The 7,951-nt window shown below is 39.3% G+C and overlaps 1 pseudogene; it reads right to left on the bottom strand.

Moving 5' to 3' along the window:
* Nucleotides 1–7,310: 7,310 nt before the first annotated feature.
* Nucleotides 7,311–7,732, bottom strand: LOC132655325 (small ribosomal subunit protein uS15-like; annotated as a pseudogene).
* Between the last annotated feature and the right edge of the window lie 219 nt (nucleotides 7,733–7,951).

The following is a 7,951-nucleotide window of genomic DNA, read 5'->3' as shown; positions in this document are numbered from 1 at the left end:
GGTCAGAAAATGCCTCTCTTTTTTTTTTTTTTTTTTTTTTTTTGTTTCTTTCGGGATTTATAGGCAGTTAATGTTAGATGGGGAAGGAGGAGATACTTTCTTCATTGGGATAGTCAGCAATAAATTGTGCATGCTCCTGTAAATAAACTCTCACACCATAACCATAGGTAAGATTAATTAAGCTCTCCCCTTTTTCCTTTCTTCACCTGTTCTTACAATAATTTTTTAAGAACTCACTCGTTTTTCACTACCTCTTAGTTTATTAAATAGGCCAAAAGAAAGAATAGTTCAAGGTAGTAAACAAGTAAATGCATCCATCATAAAAGCTCTTTAAAATGAGGAAAACAAATAATGTGGACTTTGTACAGATAAAATATTAATCTCTTCCAAAATTTTATGTGTTTTTGTTTCTTTGTGACTACAAAAGCTGTTTCCTACACATTGGGAACTTATTCATTCATTCATTCATTCATTCATTCATTCATTTTGTGATTTTTAGGCACATGTTGAATTTCTGTGGTTTCTTTGTAATTCTCAAAAGCAGTTTGTTTTGAAAAGGGATCTAGGCAAACTAATCTTTATAGTTTGCATACGCGTATGAAGAATTAAGTTTGTTTTACTGTATGCTAGGGCACTCGCACCATTGTTCTCTTCCGTGCGTGCTATAAATTGTACAGTGTTACTTAAACACAACACACAGCAAAATTTAGCACAATCGCCCCTTTGCCATATCTGGGAGATGTTTAATGGAGACTGGGAGTGCAGAGAACATGAGCGCCTCATTAATTTATCGGAAAAGTACGCACTCAACCTGCCTTGCAATCTCAGAACTCCATGAGCAAACTGAAAGAAACTGTGCCTTAAAATTGTGTTGCAATGACAGTGTCACGCCCAGTTAAACAGCAGACAGATAAATGTGATTAAATAGCATTCTAAACGTAATTGCACCGCTTTGGGGGAATGTGGCAGCAAAGCTGATTATAATTATTACATAATGTTCCAGTTATCTTTATATGCATTGCTTCTGTTTACACAACAGTCAAGCCTTAGCCATCTCTGAATATTTCAAAAACATAAGTAGTAATTATTTTCTTTCATCAGATTTCACCAAACCTTCAACAAACATATGAAAAAAAAAAAAGAAACATCTAAAAAGATCTATTTATGTAGGGTTAACAATAGGACTCAACTAATTCTCTGGCTAATTAGCATTATTGGAGCCTTTACTGTATGTCTTGAAATGCACTGAAGGGCACGTATTAGTTCCCCTTCTTGTGCTGCGTGTTCTCTGGAAATAGCAAGAAGGTTCTCTCCTAAACGATATTAAAACAGTGAAAAACACACACAACCATTTTGGAATCATCTGTTTTGGCAACACTGGGCTTGGAAAGAAAACTAAATTATACTGTTGTGTTATCCTAACAATGACAAATGTAAATATAAATTCTCCTTCCTTCGGATCACTCCCATTTACAAAGCACTGATATCTTCTAAATTCTGATTTTTCCCTTCAAATGTGCATAGATACTGTAATGTCTCCAATATATTAGACACCTACAGTCTAGTAGATCTGACCTATTTGCGTTCATTCAGTGTTATTTGTTTTTGTTCAACAATGAAAATCTGTTTCTACTTCTGATTTCATCTAATTTATTTTGAATTTCTGTCAGCCCCAGAGCCACCCTGATTCCTTCCATGATAGTACTATACTCACTATTCATTTTTTTCTTGTTATCCGAATTTTCATAAAACCAGAGCTTCTCTCTCCCAGCCATCCATTGCAAAACCACATGAGCTAAGTCCTGGCATGCTTTGTGCTTTTGAGCACACTGTTTGAACAAATATGGAAAGCAAAACCATTAAAACTCTCTAATAGAGATTGGAGATTTCATTCTCTAATGTATTTCAGCACGCAGCTTCTTGTTTATTTTCTATGTGTGTGGGGGACGACATTTAATCGTGCATGTCAAGATGGAAGTTAGAGGTCAACTTTGAAGAGGTCACTTCCCTCCATCTACCAGCTTCCTCACTGTCCTCTGGCTTCTCCATTCCTACCAAGCCCTGAATACAGTGCTTTTATCATCCTACACCTTTGAACACTTGGATGAAAAAAAGAACTGTATTCAGGGCTTGATAAGAATGGAGAAGCCAGAGGACAGTGGGAAGTCAAGGTGAAATATTGTGGAAGCTGGTACATTATTTCCACAGTAGGAGAGCAAAGAGCAATGATATGCTTGTTGAATGCTGACCTATGTCTCTCTCTTTCCATCTCTCTCTCTCTCTTTCTTTCTCTCTGCACTCTAGGACTCCAGCCCATGAAACTGTAATGCCTATACTTACAGCGTTTCTTCCCGTCTCAGTTTACGCAATCTAGATAATCTCTCACATTCATGCCTACATTCAAAGTGATTCTAGATCCCATTAGCTTGTGGTAATTAGCTTGTGGTAATAAAGATGATCTGGTCCCCAGACTTGTTTAAAGATAATTAATCAGCATCCCTTCAGGTGAAAGAAATGCGATTCCTTGAGGAGTGTGGAACATTAGCCTCATTTTACACTGGAAATTTCCTCAGTCCCCCATAGCTAAACTGGGCCTTCAGAAGGGAGACAGCAATGAACAGCCATGTGTTGTGAAAAAGAATTACCTAGACACACAAATATCACAGTTCAACAATGAAGGTCAAGGGGACAAATGATTAATCAGCTGACTTGACCATCCTGTAGACATAATCCTGTAGGCTTTGACTTTTGAAATCTATTTTATATGGGGTTCCTTGTGTCTTTTTCTCCTTTCCAACACCCCCATACTAGGTAGCAGAAAAAGGTTAGTGGGGAGATGAGGCAGTGTCCTCTTTAGCTACTTCCTGCTTGTTAAAGTCATTGAGTTCTTAAATGTCTCTACCACTCTTTAAACCCCCAACCCTAGTTAAAAGAGAAAGAAGGTTAGTAGGGACATGCGATATAGCCCTCTGTAGACATAGTTCCTTGGGGTGATTCCACTCTTTGTCATCACTATATCCAGCAGTCCAGAAAACCAGTAAACCAGCAATCCACCAGCAGCAAAAGTAGCAGCAAGGACCAACAGTAGCAGCAGCCTGGTTCAGCAGAAGCTCCATGATTCAGCAGAAACAGTACGATTTAGTAGAAGCCTAATGAACAGTTTTCTGGAGCTTTTTCCTCTTTAGGAAGAAAGCAAATTAAAGCATTCTCTCTCATTCTGTAAGCTCCTATTTATACCTTCTCGGGGTCCATACCAGGGTGTTTTGAAGATGGCAAAAACCAGGGTCTCTGAGCAAGACAATTTCCTGTTAACAAGGATCATGAGCCTTCTCTCTAAGCTTCCAGCAGCTATGGACAGAACATTCCGGCATCTCACACTTGGGACAATAACAAAAACATATCCACACAACACAATCAAAACTTCCACTATATAATCCCTAAGAATAAAGGTGTAGGTTGAACATGTCTCCATCACTGTGAAGGCTTACCTACACACATAAGGACTACTACAGATAAAAACAACAATTTGCAAAGATGACAGCATACTGTGAGAAAAATCATTTATATTGAAGTCAACATGAAAATTTTAGTGAATCTGGATATTGATGCTTGTCATGTTTTTATTTAAGACCCTATGATAGGTCATTGGAAAGATAAATGCACTTTGGAGACAGAGTCTGATGTCTTAAACATCCCCAAATCAGCATTGTATTGCAGCTGCTGTTCCAAACACGCTGTTATTATAGGACAGATCGATTTAGATGGCAAGTAGCCATTGACCTGACAACCACTTTTTCTCCCTTTCTAGAAGATAAAACAGAATGGGAGGATTTCTTTCCCTTACAAGCCCAACAATAAAAAACATTGTCATTTGTGTCAAGGTTATCTGCTCTATCTACACGTGTACCACAAGTCTTTAAAGTAGACCTAAAATTTCCCCCCAAACTAAAATATTCTTGCATATAGAAAATTCTGTAAACAAAATAAACATTGTAACAATTAAAGTTTTCTGTCCCTGATAGGATGTAGGCAATTTCTTAAAAGATATTGTCTGCCTTTTTTTTTTTTTTTTCTGGTGCTCCAAGGCACAGAGCTGAGTGAGTCATGTGCAGTTGGAAGGGCAATTTACACCAGCTTCTTTCACTCAGTACCTACATGCAGTTCTAACTACAACTCTCACCAATAAACCAGAGGCTTTTATCTTACTCACTCTTCACATACGTTGAGTCTACTTAATGCTCCTTATATGTATATGTGGTGTTTGTGTTTAAAACTGGCCACTTACCAAGTGGCCCGCCCCTGAAGAAACCTGATTCTCCCTCTATCGGCAGTCATTAATTAGCTGTAGCTCTTCACTTAAGGTAAGTGCTTGTGTAATTACCTTCAGGCACCGTGACTCTTCAGTGGTATTGCTAGCATGCACACCTGTTTAGGCAACTGGACTTTCACTATGTGTGCAGCTTTTCTTTTATATGCAGAAAACAGTATCTCACAAGACATCCTGGTCCTCTGCTCTTACAATCATTCTACCTTCCTGTTCACAATGTTTCCTGGGCCTTAGCTATTGGGATTGCATTGTATCCCTTGAGAACCACGTAATCAATTATAATCTGTATTTTGACCGGTAGAAGATTTCTGTAATGACCTTCCTCTCCTAAAAAATGAAGACTCTTTAGTGAATGGTGAGAGCTGGGTGTTAGAGTGTTTATAATGCAGTTGGGAGTTATACTGGCTTAGGAAAGTAGCAGGTTTTTCTCTTGGGTCCAGGGCATCACTATGGGTAAGTGGGTAGGTTTTGCAGTACTAAGCATGATTTTCTTCCTATTAAAAAGGCTAAAAGTTTAATACCCAATTAGACAGCTGGCAGTTACTGCCAAGAGACAAGTGCCACCATTGCATTCTTGGAGCTCTCCTGCCATTCGAATAATTGCGGTGTGTAGACTTTTCAGCTTGGTAGGACTATTAATTGAGTTTTCTTCCTTAGCAACTTGCAGAGCACCTTTGGTTATTAGAAGAGCTAATACTCGGGGAGGAGGCCTCCTGGTAAGTTCCCAGGTCCCTCAATTCCTGTGTCCTCCATGTGCAGTTTCTTCAAAACTAGGCCTTTGCCTGAGGCAACCAAGGGCAATGACAATAGCCTATATTATTTTGGAAGTCTCTGAGATCCTTAGCCAATAACTTGGACAGAGTTTTCCCTGCCTGGCACTGAGCTCTTCTCTACCGCCTACGGTGTTTGGGGGACGCATTGTTAGCCCCCATGGCATAGTATAATATACATATATAGGTATAATATTAATTATTCATATACACCAGCTATATTTAAGTAAATACAAAATAATAGCTCCCCACTCTTTAAGTGCTGTCCATTGATGGATTTTGTCCCTCTGCATTTGTCAACAGCAAGGGTTTTTGTTCCTTCACATTTGGCAGCAGCAAGTGTGTGGAGCAAGAAACAGGAGCAGCAGGGAGTGGTATCCCCTATTATGACAGAGCTGTGCAGGCCAAGAGTCTGGGACATGGAAGGTTTTCCTTTATGAGTCAGTGAATCCATATCCAATAGCACTGCACCCTAACCAGTGAGAAAGCAGCCTTTTAATTGGTTTTAAGTAAATACACATTACAATTTAGAAGACTATATTGGTGTACTTCTGGAGTTAACCTCAAGGCAGTCGTTTCTTCATTGGTGTTCGCTCTAGAAAAATCTCTTTAGTAGGTGTAGGCGATATAGGATCTGCTTTTTTAATTAAATTACAATTTATTTACTTTGTATTTCATTTGCAGCCCTCCTCTTCCTCTCCTCCTAGTCCTACCCACCTTCCCTCTTCTCCCCCTATGCCCTTTCCCTAGTCCACTGATAGGGGAGGACCTCCTCCCCTTCTGTCTGCCCCTAGCTTCTCAGGTCTCCTCAAGGCTGCCTGCATCATCTTCCTCTGTTCTTACAAGGAGAATACTTCCCCAAGTTATTTTCCCTTAGTATATGTGTATTCAAGCACAGATAGCTCAGGAAAAAAATGTCAGTTAATGCCCTGTGGACAGATGCTCACTCTCCAAAACTACCTGTAGAAACTTGAGTTGCTTTTGAAAGATTATTATTGTTGCTTTCCCAAGAGTACTCTACAGAGCTTCAGAGACCTAGAGAACTTACTTGAGGTTATATATTTGGGCTTCTCTTTGATTAGAATAAGATGTAGTGTTGAGATACACCTTCAGGATAAACATACAGAATAATAACCATTAAGAGCAAAACAGAGACTATGGATTTGAAAGAGGGTAAGATGGGGTATATGGTAGGGTTTGGAGCTAGGTTCAGTTCCCAGCATCTACAATGGGTTGTTAACAACTGCCTCTAATTCCACCTTTAGGGATCTGATGCCCTCTTATGGGCCCAAGAGGAATCTGCATGCAAATGGAACACATGTATACACTCTACCACACACTTATATTAATATATATATATATATATATATATATTTGAAAATATAAAGCACATTATTTCAAAGCTGAAATTAACTCACTCTCCAGGACTGCTTTTCTGGAAATTGGTATGTATAACTAGAGTTATACAATTATAATATCAAGAACAAAAAAAAAAATCTAAAAAAAAAACAAAATTCTGTTTCATGGTGCGTATGTGTGAGACAGAGAGAGAGAGAGAGAGAGAGAGAGAGAGAGAGAGAGAGAGAAACAGGGGAAATGGTGGCTTAGTGTGTAGAGGAGCTTGTAGCAAGACCTTATGGCCTGAATTTTGTCTTTGAGACTCACATGGTGACACAGTAGAGAATTAATTTCCACAAGTGGTCCTTTAATCTTTATACACTTCATGGTTCACACACACACACACACACACACACACACACACTATTTTTTAAATAATACAAAATAAAATGAATAGTTGGATCATATTTTAAAAGTTCATTTGTAGGGAGGACAGTGGATTGCAAAGTATAAAAATATTTTGTAGCGATGCCAGGAAATGCTTGCTGCTTCATACCAATATATAAATATATTATTATAAGCTAACCCGGGTCAAGTGAGAAATAAGACTCTATTGGCTTGTGTATTTTTAGGATAATTTCTATAATACGCAGCGTTTGAAAATCGCTAGCCTGAGACCAACCAGATGCCTCCCTTCAGGAGGTTGAATAATGCAAAATCCTTTTGATTGAAGAGCACCTTGGCATATGTTTTAGTCTACTCAGTTCAGCAATTAAGCAGAGAATTAGTGGAAGAAGTCCAAAGCGTAGTTAGTGTCCTCAAACAATGACAACTAGTAAGGTTAGTGTCCATGGTTCCTAAAAAAAGGTGACTCCCTAACATAACTTAATTTCATATTTCCAGCTGAGTGGGAGGACCCACTTAGTCTTATGGTAACAAATCATCCGGTTGAATTCTGCTCTCTATGAGAATCAGCTGGAATTTAGCATTCTTATCCTTCCTGTTCCTATCAGGATGCTTCCAGACAGTGACTACTTTCTTATTCAAATATTAGAGATGTTCAGGGAGATCAAGGGCAAGGCCTGTAGACTTAAGGATTCTCAAGATTTTACTACCAGTCTTAAAACAGACCTGTGCCACACCTTGTGAGTCCCTCAGTGTCTGGGGGGAGGGAAAAGTCAGGTTTTTCTTGGGCAGTTTGCAAAACTATTCCTTCACATCTTCAGACACCAACTTCAGCCTTGTACGGCAGAGCCGCCTGGGACAGACCTTCCCCAGAAGCATGTGTGAGACCCATGACGGTGGAGGTCTGACAGCAAAGAGGTCTTTTTATCCTTTTTTTTCCCATCCTCTTTTATCTTTCTTCTCCCTCACCCTCTCTCCCTCTCTCAGTCATTCTCTCTTCCTCCAACCCTGCCTCCTCCATCTCTCTCTTGTCCTGGCCATTGAATCCATGGCCTCCTCAGACATGGTGGGCAAGAACTCTATTACTGAGCGCTATCCTCAGTTTAAGTTT

The sequence above is a fragment of the Meriones unguiculatus genome, chromosome 7 (genome assembly GCF_030254825.1).
Source record: "Meriones unguiculatus strain TT.TT164.6M chromosome 7, Bangor_MerUng_6.1, whole genome shotgun sequence".
In the NCBI taxonomy this organism is placed as follows: domain Eukaryota; kingdom Metazoa; phylum Chordata; class Mammalia; order Rodentia; family Muridae; genus Meriones; species Meriones unguiculatus.
The sequence above is the reverse complement of the archived record's forward strand: the minus strand, read 5'-3'. Positions and strand labels throughout refer to the sequence as shown.